General features: G+C 43.3%; 1 protein-coding gene across 3 annotated transcripts in view; it reads right to left on the bottom strand.

Annotated features, from left to right (window-relative positions):
• Window positions 1-19,765, bottom strand: part of ADGRB3 (adhesion G protein-coupled receptor B3) — a 1,725,994-nt gene that overhangs the window by 123,286 nt on the left and 1,582,943 nt on the right. The window lies entirely within an intron of this gene.

Raw genomic sequence — 19,765 nt, 5'->3', positions numbered from 1 at the left:
CCAGTCATGTGACCAGAGACAGACTACAGACATTAAACATACAGGGTAAGAAAATGCCAAGTTTCTAATAATTGCATTTTCAGAATTGGAATCTAAAATCGGACTTCCTCATAAATTGAGATGTTAAATTGTGATTCCAGAGACACCAAACATGAACTGGTTTTCTCTTCTCACTTGTAATATGTATTAAGCAACTCCAATGTTATCCTATAGGAAGGATAGGCCTTGCCGTAGTGAAAACCGATATAAGAGATTTTCACTACCAGGGTATGTAAAGCTTAAAATGTACATGTCCTGCTTTGTAAATACAATGCACCCTGCCCTCTAGGTTGTCCACGGCCTACACCAGGGGTGACTTATATGTATTAAAAAGAAAGAATTGGGCCTGACAAAAGGTTTATTTTTCCAGGCTGAAATCTACACAATTACCTTGAAGTCAAAGAGAGGGGGCTCTGTAAACCAAGGGGATAGAGCTCCCAGTAACTATACAGTCAAAGAAGGGTTCCCTTTGGTCAAGACCTATGTAAGATAATTCATACCTCAAATGCAGCTACACTCATATCCTCAAACAGACACTACTTTTCAATCCACTCAGAATGTATTAAAGCACTTTAATAACAACAAATTATGCAACTAAATATATTGTAATCATTAAAAAAAGCTGTCCACATGTTCAGTTTACACAATAACAGTTAATAAAAAGGGTTGCCAATGCTTGTTCTTAATGCTCCCACATGCCCACTGTGCGCATAAAGTTTCCCACTCTTACGATGCCTGCCAAATGGTGCAGGGATTTACACAAACTCCCATTTCTCTATGGGAGATTGTGCTGGGGCGGAAACTGCCCGCAGCACAAGCTCCTATTGAGAAATTGGAGTTTGTGACCGTACCATGTGCGGTCGCATCATAATACGGTGTACGGAACCGCCGACTTATGGGCGGTCGGTTTCCACACCAAAATGCTGCCGGGCTGACTCAAGTCCGCCCAACATAGTAATAGGAGCCTCAGTGGCATTCAATTTCATTTCCTGCTATATGATTTAGTGGACTAAAGTATTAAAGAAATATATACGTATATCTTTAAATGTTTACACACATTTTAAATTTGCATTACAGAGCTCATGTTTTAACTTAGCAGTTTTACACTAAAGATCTGATTCATGGTCCCATGAGAATTTAATACGTTTCTACATTTATCTAACTTGCTTTTTTGCAGGTGCTATCAATAACTGGTAGTTTGATTTGATACATTTCTTGTAAAAAATAATAGATACATGTCTGGGAATGGATTCTAATGACAAGCACATGAGAACTCTGTAGAAAAACAATGGGCAGTTGTCGTCCCATGAGTGTGTGACCGAGTCAATGTTCCCATGCTCAGTGTGGGACTTTCCCATGATTTTTCATTCCAAATACCATGTGCAACTATACAGACTTTTGAAACAAATACAATGGATTACTATTGATGACGCAGCTAAAGGGGAGCTTACGATGAACTCCATGGATTATAATTTATGGATTGCCCTGGATAGGGGACAGATGACTTCGAACATTTTTCCAGATCGCATGCTGAATTCCTTTGTTGAACTCTCTGCAGATATCCTGCAGAGCCTTTATTTGGACTTTGCCCTGAACCCTTTTCCCAATTTTCAAAAGCTGGCAAATCCCTTGGCCCCTTAAACTGACTCTTAAAGACATTTCCAATGTCAAGTTAATTTCCCCTTGTCTGGTTTTGACAAACACTTCCTGACACCTTGAAGACTCCTGACCAAGCTTCTGCAATGCTGTTGCTAATACTCCCTGTACTATTTTGCCTAATCCCTATTGTCATATGTAGATTTGTACGGTGAGCAGTTATGTGCCTTAGCTCGTATTGAAGTAAATTGAATTGCTAATGCCTTGGAAAGATCAAGCTAGATTGTATTCCGAGCATCAAATCTTAATTTTGTTGTTCTGTATTGCGTCCAAACTGTTTCTAGTTTGTTTGATTCATGTTTGCTTACTTTAATTTAGGAGGTCTCCCTATTGTTATACTGTATCTATACAGTTTGAGTTTAAGAGTTATCTATTTAAACCTAATCTCTAATTTTTTACTAAGCACTCTTGGAATTGGCTACCTATTCCTGGTCCTCATTGTGTGGTCAAATTGGTTGCACCACTAAATTAAATTGATCGGACGAGTCATAACTCTCTTTCCCCTCAGTGTGATGCAGAAAGGTCCATCAGTGGACCAAGTTAGCAAGTAAGAGAAGCAGTGGTAAATCATCCAGCCAGACGAGTATATCCTCAAAGAGCTAAAGGTTGGGCCCAGTACTACTAGATAGTATCCGCTGGATAAAATTTGGGAGCTCGTAGTATGGTTGTGTCTTCTGACGTGAGGGAATTAGGGTGTCCGATGTACAACTTGCCAAAGCCCAGTATAAATTCAATGCCCCTGGTTCAGTCGGAGCAGTGATGAAGTATTTCTGAAGCGAAGAAGACTTGTAGCAGTGGAGGAGTGTGAGTATTAATAGGGTTACACGTTGTAATTGCTTACGCTTAGATTGCTGTGTTTGCGATGGCTGTGAAGTTGCCACAATTTAAGCTGGCTGTTGCCTTAAGTGGTTGAAGTGCCATTTTCACCACCTAAAAAAGAGATACATGGCCTCTCTTCACAGATACTGTCAAGGCATGTGCTGCTTGTGGCTGAAAATACAGCAGCATTTGGTCACATACCAAAAGTAAATAACTCAACATAATGAATAACTTACACAAAGCAAATTAGCACCATCATTAAACATAACATCGCACACAACAACAAAACATGGTTAATACAGACAACACAAAAACTGCAGTATAGTAGTACAGAACTTCATTGTAATACTGCAGCACAAAAGATAAGAGCACAAAACACAACAGAGCACATCACCAGCACAACAAAATGGCATGCAGCAAATATTGACATACGTTTTTGTTAGACAATGCCACCTCTAAAGTTGTGTTTTCATATTATTGTGCTTGAAAGGTGTCAGAAGCAAGCACTACCTTAATAGCATCAGCCAAAAATGGTTTGTGTTCTGGCCCTTTCACTCAGTTCTCCCTTTTACAGCTCAATGCCACTCTCCATTCTTCTTCTCACACCAACCGTAATTCTTGTAGGATTTATTTGGTGGGAAAAGGGTTCCTGCCTGCCTGCTTGCTTTGTTGCTTGCTTGCCTGCCTGCCTTTCTGCCTCCCTACCTCACTTCCTTCCTCGCGTTTTTTTACAATAGAAATGGATCATTCCATCAAGTGCAAAATTACATAATCCATGAATGTTGACATATTCAAGTAAGCCCAAAACATTAGGGTGTAAGAGTAAATTATTGCATAAGGCACAGAATGATATTACCTTACATACATTACGCTATTAATGCTATGCAGCATTCTTGTATAAATGTTTTCTAGCATTCATACATTAAAAAAATCTAATATGTTCTATTATATCGTTTTTGGTTATCTTTGTGGCATTCAAAGTGCTGGCTTTCGCTAATTTAGTGTGTTTGCCATTCTTCGTTCCCTTCAACTTACAAGATTGCTTAAGAGCCAAACAGAGGCTAAGAAGAACTGAATACCCGGCTGCAAGGAGACGGTTACCCTAGCAACTGTAACCTTTCTGAAACCTTGAGAGTTTCTCAACTCGCAAATCACACTTTCCGTTTCACAGTACCGTCAGGGAGTACATCCGCACATTATGTACATCACTGAGTGATATCCACAATTATGTATTGTAATGGAAACAAAGAAATGTCTTTGACATTTCGAGCCTTCGCTCTTATCACCGTTAGTCAGGCTTAGCTGTCATGTGTAGCATACTTTAATGAAGGTTAACGGCAACTGCTTGAAGGCAGTGTAATGGTCTGCTGTTATGAAGGCAGTAGGCTGCTAGTTCGCACACTCATGTTTTTTCAATAGATGTACCCTCTCTCTGTAACCTCCTTGGCTACTTCCGCATTAGGGCTGCTGTACTGGTGGGAGGACGAGGTTTAACAGGAGGTTTATCACACACTAAGAGACTGAAATGTAATTCCTTGTAATTCATTACACATGCTCACTGGCTGGCAAGCCCACTGAAATGATGCCACTGGGTGGGGACACACTTGTAGTAAGGTTGTGCAAATTATGTGGAGGAATGTGGCACATCTGGTGGTAGTATTACTTATTTATTTTGTCACTTTTACACTGATAACATTGTCTGGCATTGGTTGCACCGCATTAGTACCAGTGCAACACCCAAATAAGCAACAGAAAGGTGATCAGTCAAACTATGCAAAGGGCTTTCCACTGTGTGGTAACACGTGTTGCTGAGTTTTTGGTAACTGGGAAGATGATGGTTCTTCCAGTGTTGTATATGAAGCGGGGGCATGGGTCTGAGAGGGCTCCTAAGGGGATAGTATTAATCAGGGTGGTGATTTTTTCATTCAAGAGCAGCATTCAGTTGATTAGCTGCTGTTTGGCAATGAGAGGAGCGTCCAGCTGGTCAGTGGAGTTTGTATTGGTATGCTGTGGGTCGAATGTGTTGTAGATCTGGGCACTCTTCTGTTCGAAGAAGTTTGAGAGGCCATTGCAGAGTGCTTGGGATGACATGATGTTGTTGTTGGCAGCTGCAGGATTGGAGAACTCCTCGACAATGGCAAAGAGTTCTTTGCCATTTTTGGAGCACGCTTGGAGTCTTTTCCTTTGCTTCCCATGGTTGTTAGTGGTAGAGGTTGAGGGAAGCTTTATTTGTGGCGTTTCGTGGTGGTGGTTTTGGCGAGTCTCCATTCTCTCTCAAGTTGCTTGCAGTGGCGCTTGGACTCCCTGAGGTCGTCCGTGTACCAGATGGGTCGTTTGTTGTTTTTGCAGGTCTTGCTATTGATGAAAGCGGTGCAGTTGGCACTTTCAGAAAGCCATTTTTTGAAAAGCTTGGTTTCTAAGTTATAGTTAGAATCCCACTTAGGTACACAAAAAGTTACACATTTGGACCAATAGCATTTATCTCATGCATGTTTTATAATCTTCTTTAAACAATGCTATTTGGTAAACGGAGAAAGTGTCCACTTTCAATAGTAATAATATTAGGGTGCTCGCACCCAAAACCTTTCTTGCAACTGAGCAGCAGGTGGAAAACTGAAAATATCATCTCATTTAAATGCTTATTTCACATAGGGATGCTGATTTTCTGCAGATTTCAGACACACTTCTCCGAATCCGATACTGTCCTTCACAGCTCCTCAGGAAATAATCCCAATTTCCCCATGCAATTTCAAAGGGCTGGGAAAAGGCAGAATCTAAATTGGGATGTGTGAACAAGCATTGCCGTGAAAGGAAAGAATGACTCACTTACGCTAAAAATACTCCCAGACTCTAGGAGATTTCGTAATGTTCCATTTTTAAATTCATTTTTGTAATGGTTCTGTTAACCTTTAATACGCATAGGGCACAGAAGGTGTGAAATGTACCTGCGAGCCAAGAGGACCATATGAATCACTCCGATCCACAATAATTTTATTTTCTTTCTACGTATATCAATCACATTTATACAGTTTCAATTAAGCAAAAGAAATATGCTGCTTGACTACATATTCCTATGGATCTGAAGTTGCAGTACATAGTACATCACTGCTAATATATTGAAGCAAGGTAAAAGAACAAGAAAGTAAAAATTAGGAGGGCTGGCCTTCAAACACGATATTTTCAATAAATGATAGGGCTGCTGAGGAGAACTAAAACTTGAGGGTAAGAGGAAAGGGTTCAGAACCACTGACAGGAACTGGGTAAACCCCACCAGATTGAGAGGGAACCACCAGATACCACGCTGCATAACAAAGCGTGGCTCAGTCGGTTTTAGTTTTAATGATAGTGTTGCCAACAACTGCCTAGGGAGTATTGATTAATAATTATTCAAGCATCAACTGTGCAAGGAGTAAATAGGAAAGTAGCATACACAAAAAAATGTAGGTGCTTACTAGCAAATTCATGACATTTCGGAATGTGCTTATCCCTGCTGAAATATGGCCACATCCATTTGATAGTAAACATTGGAAGAGCGACAAGCAAAACTCAGAATAATGCATCCCGCTTTGCTGCTCCAAAGAAACAGTTGCCGCAAATTGGCAAGGCAGGAATTTCAGAATCACGTAACAGCAAATCTCCACATAGAAGTAGTTTACAAAAATGTTTCAGAGGGCTCTATGCAACTAATTTCTCTAAAAAGACAAAATCGACCCAAATGTGAAATGTAACAGCATTGACAGAGCTGTGGTCTAGTACAGTATGGGAGAAGAAGGGTTGACTCATACCATGTGCCTGACACATCCACAAGAGTAAGACTATACCTTTTTTCGCTCCAGTGCATGATTGCTCCTCGTGTATTGGTTACTTCCTTACGTATGGCTCACTGTTACTTTTAGAGTTTAGACCACACAGCAGTGGCATCTGGCATTGATCGGGGTGACGGGGCGGAGGGTGGGGAAGGAGTAAAGGAAAACAAATTAAACTTACCTCCTCGCCGCATCCCTCCTCCATTTTCTCTCTGCGTCTCCCCTGGCTGGAACAGGAAGCACCCAGGCTCCCCCTAAGCCAATTACAATGCTGCAATGCAGTGTTGTGATTGGTCTGAGAACCATGGTTCAGCGCTCAGCCAGGGACTGGGAGCTTGGGCATGTTCTCCACCACCCATAATAATAATAAAATCAAGTTATTATTATTTTTATTTTTCATTTATTTACACTGCCGAAAGCAGTAGGGCGATGCTTCTCTGCATAAGCGGAGGAGCCAAAACTGTCACACCTCAATACCTACACCCCCTAAACCTTTGGAGAAAGCAAGCAGGCAAATATAGCCTTTTGGAGGGAAGGAGATACTTAGTTCCTATATATGTATATATTAAGAGTGAAACAAACTGTCAGTGGTGTCAGTGCAGACCCCTCATGGGTGGCAAGGCACTTGGAAAGCACTCCTGATTCAAAATATATGCCATTACATGAAGAAAAGTTACAGAATAGGCAATCTAGATTGCAAAATAAGCTAGTACCTGCCAGATAGATACTAACCCTCTTCCCACAACTAGAAACAACAACATTATCCCATAACTCCCTATACAATGTAAAATCAGAGAGGGCACTTATAAAAGTGAGACGGAGGCACTATGAGCATGGGGAGAAGGCTCATTAGAATCTGATTGTTCACAATGACAAAGGGATGCACAGTTGGCTATATCTGTTATATTTCACTTAAGTCCTCCGGCTGCTACCCCACCCTTTGAATACTGCAGAACTGTTCTCCTCATAAAATAGTCATTTACTTAATGCACTGTTAGAACTGGGGGTCTCTAGTTGGCAGAGGTAGGTACCTTTGTCCAAATAGGGACCCTTGCTTCTAGTCAGGGTAAGGGGGATACGCACTTTAGATAACCCCTGCTCACCCCCTTGGTAGCTTGGCATGAGCAGACAGGCTTATCCCAAAGGCAATGTGTAAAGTATCTGTATTAGCACTCACAGTAACACAGTGAAAACACCACAAATGGACACCACACCAGTTTAGAAAAATAAAATATCTTTATCTAAACTAAACAAGATCAAAGCGACAAAAATCCAACATACAGATACTCAATAGAATGTCTTTAAAAAAGGTTGGTGCAAAAATAAATTTGTAGATTGTAAATGTGACACTTTTCTCTCAAAGTACCTTAGATGCGTAACGCAGAACAAACAAAAGGGTCGTAGAGAAGGCAATGTGTCTGTTCTTCCTGCGCTCCAGTTGCGATGCGACAAGATGGCGCCTCGATGCATTGCGACAGTCTGGTGCAATGCGATAAAATGGCGTCTTTGGTGCGATGCATCAACGTGGATGCGATGCGTGCACGCCCGACTCCCATGTGGTGAAATCAGTGGTTTCTTGAGCCGCGACAGGCCCTACAACGTGCTTCTCCGGTGATGCGATGGCAAGCAGCGGCGACACGCTTCCTTAACGATGCGACGGTCTGGTGACACGCTTTTCCGGTGAAACGACAGCGAACAGCGGCAGCCGCGGCACGCTATCTTGGCGATGTGACGGAGGCTACTGCTGCAGCATTACCCTTCTCCCTTGTTGATTGGCACTTCCAGCTCCCTGCAGCAAGGGCCTCAGACACAGTTACAGGCACCTCATGGCAGGTCAGAACTTCCAGAAAGGAAGTCACGGAAGCTGGGGGAGAAGTCCTTTTTTTACATGGGACTACAGAAACAGGAGGCCAGCTCTTCTCGGGCCCTTGGAGACTTTTCTTCAGATGGACACAGCCCACAGCAAAGTCCTTCTTCAAGTAGGGGACACAGAATACAGCAAAGTCCCTTGATCCTCTCCTCAGCAGAAACAGCAAACTGCAGGCCAGCCCCAGACATACAGCAAGGGCAGTACTTCTCCTCAGTCTCTTCAGCTGTCCTCTTTGGCAACAGGTTCCTCTTGATCACGAAGTAGTCTTGGAAACTTGTATATCCCTGAGTTTCCACAACAGGAGGCCAGCTCTTCTCAGGCCGTTGGAGAGTTTCTTTTCAGGACCCAGTACACAGCAAAGTGCTTGCAAGCAGGGGGACACAGCACACAGCAAAGTCCCTTGCGGCAAAAATAGCAACTGCAGGCCAACCCCAGACACACAGCAATGGCAGTACTTATCCTCCAACTCTTCAGCTTTTCTCCTCAGCAAAGGTTTCTCCTTGGTTCCAAAGTAGTCTAAAGTTCAGGGGTTTCAGCTCTCATATTTATACCCCAAAAGTCTTTGTTCTCTATGTGTGAGGGATCCTGGACCCAGTCCAAATCAGCTCTGTGCGCACTCTGCCAGTGCACAACTGCATCCTTTGTCAGTGTGGGCCAGAATCATCAGACGCACCACATGAGGTGGAGTCAGCATTGTGGCAGGCCAAGCCCTATTCAGGCCCAGGTGCTACTCCTCCCACCACTCCAAATGCAGATAGGTCTATTCAGCCTTGTACTGACTCACCCAGACTCCTAGAGCCACCCCAGCCCCTGTTACTCTTCTCAAACCAGACAGTTAATCCACAAACAGGCAGAGGCACACAGAAAGGTTGAATAAGAACATAGCCACTTTCTAAAAGTCCTATTTTCAAACACAGGATTTAAAACCATCCTTCCTAAAAGATGTGTTATTAAATTCTGAGTTCAGGGTTACCAGACTCCAAGTTTCTATCTCGCTCCTATGGGAATATATGCAGCTAAACATGTTACACAGCATTCCCCATTCTGTTCTATGGGCAAGATAGCCTTTCAATAGTGAAAAACGAAATTAGCAGTATTTCACTATCAGGACATGCTTCACGCACGAGTACATGTCCTACCTTTTACATACACTGCACCCTGTCCAGGGGGGTACCTTGGGCCTACCATAGAGGAGTCTTAGGTGTAAGAAAAGAGAAGGGTCAGGCCTTGCTAGTAGATACACTGGCCAGGTCGACATGGCAGTTAGCACACTGTTCACAGGCACTGCGGTGGCAGGCCTGAGGCATCTTTTTGGGGCTACTCATGTGGGTCGCATAATCAGTGCTGCAGGCCCACTAGTAGCATTTGAATTACTAGACCTGGCACCCTCAGTGCTCTTTACTAGGGACCTACTGGTAAAACAAATAAGCCAATCATGATATCCAATCACAATAACAATTTACACAGAGAGCATATGCACTTTAGCACTGATCAGCAGTGGTAAAGTGGCCAGAGTCCTATAGCCAACAACCACAGGTCAGGAAAAAAAAAGGAGGATGAAGCAAAAAGTTTAGGGATAACCCTGCAAAAAGGGCCATTTCCAACATGCACAATCCCCTACCACTTCGTAGGAGGAAGAGCCTTTTTTTTATATCCTGACTTTACTAAATGGGTATCTCAAGCTAGATGAAATAATGTCAGTGATCTCTATAAAACCTACCTGCAAATCGCTAGATGATGGGTGTCCTATAAAATGAATAAAATCCCCAAATTCCCACGCTGCATGAGCATTTACAGAAGAGGAGGAATCTAGAACGCTGGGAACCATGGGCCAGAAGTAGGTAGCTAAATACCGGTCGGTAACGGCCGAAAATCGGTGATTTTCCCGTTACCGACCGGCATTTAGCCCTTTCTAATGTAGGAGGCTGGTTTTAAGGATTCGGTAATTTACCAATTCCTTATTTTAAGGAATCGGAAAAATACTGATTCCTTATTTTAAGGAATCTGTAAATTACCGAATCCTTAAAACCTATGTAGGTAGCATTCAAGTGAGTGCATTTTTGCTTTGAGGATTCGTTATTTACCACCAACTACAAGTTTGTGCTAAATACCGAATGCCATTAAAAAATAACAATTTTCTTTTTTCAAGGTGCCATGTGGCAGAGGGCATGTATGTGCACCACATGTGCACACATGCACGATTAAGGGGTGCAACAGTGTGTCAATGTGACACCCTGCCACCCTTGAATATGCTCTGAATCGGTATTACCAAATCGGTAATAAGAAATATTACTGAATCGGTAAATTTTACCAATTTATCACCTACATCATATTTACCAATTCCTAAATACCAAATAGGTAAAATTCGATATTTAGGAATTGGTCAAATGAGATTACCTACATCTAGCCCCATATCTTATAAGTGTGGCACCTACTTCCCTATCTCTTGATCAATGTTGAAATGAGGGTACTGACAAAGGTTTGCATCAAACAATTGAATAACTGTTTTCAATCTCTAATGTATGAAACACAGGTGGATTTTGTCCAATATGTTCTACCCGAATCACATGAGAACCTTGTTGCTCGTTTCGGATCCAGGAGAAAGTTTTGGCTGTCTCATTTGGCGTAGAGATTTAGCATTTAACTTAATCAACTGGGCTACCTCTTCCGCATATTAGGTGAAATAAGTCTGGATCAGGACCTCATCTGTAAAGTATGATGGCTATTTAATTTCAATACAGCAGGGAGTCCCTGTAGAGGTCCTCTTATCCAAGATAACCACTGATATTATGATATCTGAGGAGTACAAGACCAAGACTGAAATTGCTCAAGATGCACATATTTAAGCTGGTAGCCTCCAACTGTCTCACATTGACTCATACTATCTAGCCACCAAAATGTTTTAAAATGTGCTTGTGTCCTTCTGCAAACCACATTGACACCATAATGGGTAAAGCTTAAGAGGCAATTGATGTCAGCATGTGGGAGATAACCCACAATATACTGATTTAAGAGGATGTAGCTGGGTCTGGGTCATCCCATATTTAGGACTATGTTAACATCATGGACGTTTTCACATAAACTATTCAGCATAGACAATGTCCTCCATAAATCTGCCCCCATATGCCGTAATGCCAGCATTCTAATAGGGGACTCCACCTTTTATTTTGACCAATGGACCTCTAGAGGAATCTTGAAGTTGAACCAATAGTAGAATACTATTGCCCACACGTCTTTCTAGACTCTATGTACAGAATCTGGCCTGAATAACAGGCACAAATGGAAATCTAGATAACTGTCACATTGTTTGAACCATAAATTAAGGCCCTCTTCTGCCAAAATGCATAATCCATCCATAGTAAACTATCTGAAACCTGGGGCAATAATAAGGGTGTAGCTTCAGCATGTATGATTTCTTTATAAAAGGCCTTTTCTCTAAGCTTGTATCAGTGACTTCTATACAATTTTGAAGCATACAAAATAGTGATAGTTTGAATGCTTGAATTAATCTCAACCACTGGTAATTATTTGTCAGCATCCCAGTACATTGTTATTTAGCACACCATGAAAGGTCAGTTTGGTCCCAGCCATATGCAAATCAGGCTTGATTCTGCTCCAGTAGAGACAGTCCAACCTGAGCTGCCAAGCCTGGTCCTCCCTAAACGAGAACAGTAGCAACCCAAGATCATCACTGCCCTGATTGGTTTCATTTGCACATTGGGCCTGGGACCCAGATCTGGCCATACTCTAGCACTGGGGGCATCCCACTGAAATATTTAAAAAAGTAAGGACGGAATGTTTGAATTAATTTAAGCTACTGATTATTCAGTCCACATCCCAATCCATTGTTATTTTGCACACCATGCCACCTCAGTTTGGACCCAGCCATATGCAAATCGATCTTAACCCTGGTCCAATAGGAAAAGCCCAGCTCAAAATGCCAGGCCAGGTCCTCCTTGAACTGGGTCCAAGCCACTCGAGAATGGTTTCTCCCTGATTGGGGCTCATCAGTCAGGTGCAGCTTGGTATCAGTGGCACAGTGAGCACAGGACCCATGTCTGAACATAACTGTCACACCTAGAGCATCGCACCAAAGTATGCATAAAGGGATGGGTGGAATGCTTGAATTAATCTCAGCCATTGCTAATTACTCAGCCATTGCAGATAAGGGGCTAACCCAATACGAGTTTGTGGACCTGGGTTACAGTTCGATATAGGAAAACAATGGTCCTCAAACCATCAATCATTAAAGTAAAATCAATTACAATTTCTTTGTTTGCGAGCTTAAATAAATTCCACGCTCTTGGAGAGAAACAGTACTTCTACATAAGGATTATATATAATGGAAAAGGATGTGCAGCAAATGAATTTGTATGAAACAAAATTAATTTATTTCAATCGATAACGCTTTTTCAAATTTCATGCAAAAACGTTTGAAGTGATTGCTCCAAGAGGAACATGCAAAGGAGAAAAGGTGCTCAAAAGGTTGGTGGGTGGGAAGATAATCCCAGAGTGAAGATGAAGAGGATTAGGAAAGTTCAATGTGAGATTGATTCAACGTATCAATCTTAGTGGCCTGGTCCAACAGTATTTTACATGGTCTATTTACATCAATTCTTTACAATCACAGATTGTTATCATCTGATGCACGTAATAGGTAAGAGTTGGATGGGTCCAGGTGCATGGATATATATTCGTCGACGTTTCGACTCAGCTTGTGGCACAAAGGGAAGTTGAGCCTTGGCCTGCGAGTCTTCCTCAGGACGGGAATGTAGGGGAATTAGGAGGCAACCCACACGTGCTTTCAAAACCTCATCCGCACGAGAAACATTGGGGGGTGATTATTTATTCTTTGAGCAGGAACGGCCGTTTCACTCACTGCCATAGGATTATTTTCATCGGGTGCCCCTCCAGGGTCAGTCCGGTTAGCAAAAGAATTGCACAGGTTCTGAAATCCGCCATGGCGTCCCGTGGCAGTGAAACAGCTGTTCCTGCTCAAAGAATAAATAATCACCCATGCATGATGTAAATAGACCATGTAAAATACTGTTGGGGAAGGCCACTAAGATTGATACTTTGAATCAATCTCACATTGAACTTTCCTATTTCTCATCATCTTCACTCTGGGATTATCTTCCCACCCACCAACCTTTTGAGCACCTTTTCTCCTTCGGCATGTTCCCCTTGGAGCACCCACTTCAATGTTTTGTAAATAAAATTTTAAAAAGCTTTATCGATTGAAATAAATGTATTTTGTTTCATACAAATTCATTTGCTGCACATCCTTTTCCATTATATATAATCCTTATGTAGAAGTACTGCTTCTCTCCAAGAGGGTGGAATTTATTTAAGCTTGCAAACAAAAAAATTGTAATCGATTTTACTTTAATGATTGATTGATTTCTAATTACTCAGGCCACAACCCAGTCCATCGCTATTTTGCACACAATGGCACATCAGTTTGAACCAAGTCACATGAAAATCAGTATTGACCCTGCTCCAATAGGAATACTGTAGCCCAAGTTTCCAGACCAGGTCCTTCATGATTGAAAAAACAAGCCGCCTAACCAACAAGCAACTCAACTGGTTTCACCCTGATTGGGACCAAGCTGTGCTCAGAAAGAGCAATAGGTTGGAATGCTACTTGATTGAGTAGCACTGATTAGTCTTATTGCAAGCATTCCTCCCCATCACCTTCTGAGTGTTTGATCTTACACCCTAAGCGGCCATGGGTATACCCAGAAATGGGTCATGTGCTCACTGTGCTACTGGATCCATGCTACACCCGACTGAAGAGCCCCAATCAGGGCAAAACAGGCCTTGTGTTGCTTGAGTTCCACTTCAGTGAGCACCTGGCCTGGAAAAAAGTAATATTAAATGTGTCTATTAGGTAGAGTCCAGTTTTGCAATGTTTGGAGAGAGCACAATCGCTATGGAAATGGTTACCATGGGTAAAGTGCACAGAGTCCTAATACTAAGAAAAATGGGCTCAGCAACCGAAGGCAATGTGTTTTATCATTGCATATATGTGTAGGTATTGCAGACTCATATGCTCTTTTGTAAGTAGAGGCCAGTTTTCCTGTCTAAACAAAGCTTCAGTTTATAGCATGGAATTTTGGACACTCAGGGGCATGGAGAAGTGGCAAACTATACCACCTAGAAAAGAAAGATGGACCTTGTTGACCAATTGGTGGGATGATTGTTGTCTATGTTTATTATGAGGAATTTGACAATAAATTTGATTTATGACGTTTTTCTCAACTCTCCAATGAGAAAGACCTAGCTAGCCAGAAAATGAATGATGCAGGGTTAAATAACAATATATTTATTGGTGTATGTGTATTTAGAACACTCAGATAGAACAAATCATGTTGCCCATTGGCTAGGTAAGAACATTTCTCGGCACATGGATAACACAGGTCAAGAAAGGTGTCCAGAGGCACCCACCAATATTGGGTACATCTTGAAAACAGTGTCCAAATATTGTTTCTTCTGGCTAGTCCCTAAAAATAATTGGATGGATTGTCATGGAAGGGTAACGAAGCTGCTTGTACTTATTCCAAAAGTCACTACAGATAAATACATCATTCTGTGGAGGGCACATCTTTATTAAGCATGGGCGAATTTTGCGAATTCGCGATCCGCGAATTTGTGGATTTGCGAATTCGCGATCTGCAAAATTCGCGAATTTGTGCGAATTTGTGGATTTTTGTTTTTTGCGTGTTTGCAGGGTTTTTTGCGTGTTCGCAGGGTTTTTTGAGTGTTCGCGGGGATTTTTGCGTCTTTGCGAGCCGCTTGCATAGCGAAGTTACCCATGCAGTCGTTTATGGGAGAGGAAGAGAGAGATAGATAGATAGATAGATAGATAGATAGATAGATAGATAGATAGATAGATAGATAGAAAGAGAGAGAAAGAGAGGGAAAGAGAGAGGGAGAGAGAGAACGAGAGAAAGAAAGAGAGGCCGGATCTCTGAAGGGCCAGATTCCTGAGTTGCCCCTACAGAACATACAGCTTTTTATTTTTAGCAAAATGCATATGAAAATTGTGCTGTCAAGGTCTCTTTTAGTTTAACCCCTCCTGACAACTCAAAATGGGTGTATTTGCCATCCTCTCCCGTCTTCCTGTTTTTTATATCTGTAAGTGCTTCCTGATGAGGTTTAATTCCTTGGACAGGTGCCTCGTTGCCTACTTGTAACTATTCTCTGACCCTGCTTCAAGGGTCAGAGAATAGTTGCAAGTAGGCAACGAGGTGCCAGGAAGCAATTAGCAGCAGGTGTCCAAGTTGAAGTTAATTTGTTTGTAACCCTTTTGTAAAAGGTTACAAAGAAATTAGGTTCAACTTTTGCACCTGCTGCTGTAACCCTTGCTTGGCTGAAAATGCGTCCCCGCTGATTCGCGGATTTTACCGCGATTTCGCGAGATTTGCGGATTGCGAAATCACGGAAAATCCGCAAATTCGCCCGCGAAACGGATTTTACGCCCACCCTTAATCTCTATAATTTTTACCCGAAAGGTATCCCGCACATACCTTTCTCCTATTCTTGTAGACACATGCAACAATACACCCTCTCAGGGGTGGATTAAAAAAATGTGTTCACCTGGGAAAATAAATCCAATGCCAGGCAAATTTTGCTGTGACAATGAATGCAAAGTCCTGTCACCTCTCATTATTATAGAAAAATCAGGACCAGTGCTTAATTTGTGGCAGTGGTTGTAGGTGGGATCAAACCGCATTAATTTTTGGTGATCAACACTTATATTTCACCAACAGACTTTGATACAGTGCAAAAGGTAGGAAAACAAAAAAGGAAAAGAAGGAGGAAGTGAAAAACAGTAAAACTAAGACAAAGGGAGAACACAGGGACAAAAAAAAAACCTGCACGAGTGAGGTAAAGAGGCAGGAAGTGTCTGGTGGTGGCTTAAAGAGCCATGAGGTAGAATTAAGACAATGCAGCCTTGGTATTTGACACTGTGACCTTCAATAGCATCAGTTGCAAGCTTCTGAGCAAAAAATTGGTCATCAGCACTTACTCTTTTACAATTTAAGCACAGCCAAGGACCCATGCATATCTAATATGTAGGCAGTGTTTCTGCCTAAACCTGATGGCCTCGTCAAATTCAATTATATCATTTATTACGGCACCAAACACCAACATGCACAGATATCTATCTATCTATCTATCTATCTTTCCCTCCCATCCTGGAAATCTTGTATCCTAATATTCAGAAGATATGTATGTATGTATGTATAGGCATTTATATAGCGCACTACTTACCCGTAGGGTCCCAAGGCGCTGCGACCGCTGCGAAACCCTTCCTGGCTTCCCTGAGAGATGGTCCCTTAATGGGTATCTCCAGGGTGAGACCAGGCATCCCCGGCGGTCTGGTGGGGCCGTTAGTGAAGATGAGGCAAGCTAATGCCCAGAGTTGCCGAGTGTGATCACTGATCAGAGTGGGCACCGAGGCGAGGGAATTATCGAGTCCGCTGACCCTGGTCCAGAAACCTGCCGCGCCGGGAATCGAACCCTGGTCCCGGGCCTTCCTCTGCTCTCGGGTCTGCCGCCTCTAACCAGTGAGCCACACTACTTCACTTCCAGATAAGATTGCAGGAGGGAGTAAAATGTGCTCACACTCTTTTTGGCCTTAAATTGAATTGCATTAATGATTAATCTGCTTTAACAGTAACTTCCTGATAAGAAAAGCATTGCTGAAATTTACAGTTTGTGAATGAAAACGCCGATTTTTAAATGAAATGCTCTGCCGAAAAGCACACATGTTTAGTTAAACATCTCGGAATTGCGCATAGATATCTGCTGATAATGCTTTTAATCTAAAGGTGCACTTTCCCATCCATTACATCGTAGTATGCATTAGTACCGTTTCGTTTTTCATGTTAACGCTACGATTGCTAAATATATCTCCCGCTGCATAGAAACCTATTTAGTGGCGATGTTTTGCAGGATTCTTAAGTTGCCAAAGGAGCCGCTCTTGTGGGGCTCTATATAATTGTTTGTGGTTGTGAGGCTTTTAAAATGTAGCAGTTTAGTACCTTCTCTCTTGAAAGATCATTACAAGTCAGTATGGCATCTCTTGAGATTTAGCATGAAATTACTTCCACCCACAACGCATACCGAGAATGACATTTGTTGGAACTAACAGCAGTCCACAAACAATGGGAAGTTTAATTTCTGTGTGTTCATTTTCACTAGTTTTTAATCTGCCGCTGTGAATTAAACTGAGCTCTGTCTTAATTGGTGTTTCCCAACCTACTATGATGTACATTCACTTTTTCTAGTGTATTATATTCCATTTCCTCAAATATCCAAAGTCTGAAAAGTCTGCCCGTAGGCATCTGACAAAGCAAGATTTCGGTCTTGTCAGACTTGGTGAATGTTCTTTTTCGGTGTGTAGGTTCCTCAATACTTGAAGGAGTTTGATAAATGTATTTAGGGGAGTGCAAGTGACTTTATTTCACCTGCGAGGCTGGACAGAGTTAGATTTCCACTTCAAAAATGTCATATGTTGTTAGACGTGACAGTTCATACAGCCAAAAGTCCTGTGGTAAATCTGCCTACATCAGCCTTTTTAGGTTTTGCCGGAGCACTGTCAGCAAAAAATTTTATAAACAAAAAAAGACTTAAAACGGTCTTAGAGCCCACCCATTATTTAACAGTACTTACCATTTTTGGCTTCAACAGCACTTCCTGCTCACCTCCTGCTTGCTCCAGCTGCATCCAAAGCTGTCCCCTACAGTAAAGCATGGAAGAAGTACTGCTTCCTGTATGCGGCAAGTGTCCTTCCACTTGTTAGGTCTCGCCTGAGACAGCGATGTCTCTTCGAGACATTTAGTAAGTGGCTTTTAAAAGTGCCACCAGAGGCTTTTGCTAGCCTACAGTTTGCGTTCACAAGCTTGTGCACGTGCACAGCTGCCATCTGTGTTTTTATTGCTATAATCAGGCTCCTCTGCTTGCACTACCCCCTCCATTTTCCCCCTCTCTCCTGGTCAGCTTCATTTGTGTCTTCTAGCTGTGAAGCATGTTCCTCATTGCAAGCACTCCCCCCTCCCTTCTCCCCCTCCCTCTTCGTCAGTTTATTTTGTGTCTTCTATCACATTGAATGCTCCTGCTTCCACCAGGCACACACACCAACAGTCGTCAGTGCATGCTTTCACCAGGCACACACACCACCAGTCGTCAGTGTACACTTCCATCAGGCACACACACCATCAGCCGTCAGTGCACACTTCCACCAGGCACACACACTACCAGACGTCAGTGCACGCTTTCACCAGGCACACACACCACCAGACATCAGTGCACGCTTCCACCAGGCACACACACCACCAGACATCAGTGCACGCTTCCACCAGGCACACACACCACCAGTCATCAGTGCACGCTTCCACCAGGCACACACACCACCAGCTATCAGTGCACATTTCCACCAGGCACACACACCACCAGCATCAGTGCACGCTTCCACAAGGCACACACACCACCAGCTGTCAGTGTACGCTTCCATCAAGCACACACACCACCAGCCGTCAGTGTATGCTTCCATCAGGCACACACACCATCAGCCGTCAGTGCACGTTTCCACCAGGCACACACACCACAACGTCAGTGCACGCTTCCACCAGGCACACACACCACCAGCCGTCAGTGTACGCTTCCATCAGGCACACACACCATCAGCCGTCAGTGCACACTTCCACCAGGCACACACACAACCAGCTGTCAATGCACACTTCCACCAGGCACACACACTACCAGCCGTCAGTGCACGCTTTCACCAGGCACACACACAACCAGCCGTCAGTGCAGGCTTCCACCAGGCACACACACCACCAGATATCAGTGCACGCTTTCACCAGGCACACACACCACCAGCCATCAGTGCAAGCTTCCACCAGGCACACACACCACCAGCTGTCAGTGCACATTTCCACCAGGCACACACACCACCAGTCATCAGTGCATGCTTCCACCAGGCTCACACACCACCAGCCATCAGTGCACGTTTCCACCAGGCACACGCACCACCAGCTGTCAGTGCACACTTTCACTAGGCACACACACTACCAGCCGTCGGTGCACGCTTCCACCAGGCACACACTAACAGCCGTCAGTGCACGCTTTCACCAGGCACACACACCACCAGCCATCAGTGCATGGTTCCACTAGGCACACGCATGACCAGCTGTCAGTGCACACTTTTACCAGGCACACACACTACCAGCCATCACACACTACCAGCCGTCGGTGCACACTTCCACCAGGCACACACCATCTGTCAGTGCACGCTTGCACCAGGTACACACACCACCAGCCGTCAGTGCACGCTTCTACCAGGCACACACATCACCAGCCGTCAGTGCACGCTTCCACCAGGCTTACACACCACCAGCGGTAAGTGCACGCTTTTACCGGGCACACACACCACCAGCCGTCAGTGCACGATTCCACCGGGAAAACACACCACCAGCCGTCAGTGCACGCTTCCACCAGGCACACACACCACCAGCTGTCAGTGCACGCTTCCACCAGGCACACACACCAATAGCTGTCAGTTCAC

The sequence above is a fragment of the Lissotriton vulgaris genome, chromosome 6, assembly GCF_964263255.1.
Source record: "Lissotriton vulgaris chromosome 6, aLisVul1.2, whole genome shotgun sequence".
NCBI classification, from domain to species: domain Eukaryota; kingdom Metazoa; phylum Chordata; class Amphibia; order Caudata; family Salamandridae; genus Lissotriton; species Lissotriton vulgaris.
This window is presented reverse-complemented; position numbering and strand designations above follow the sequence as displayed.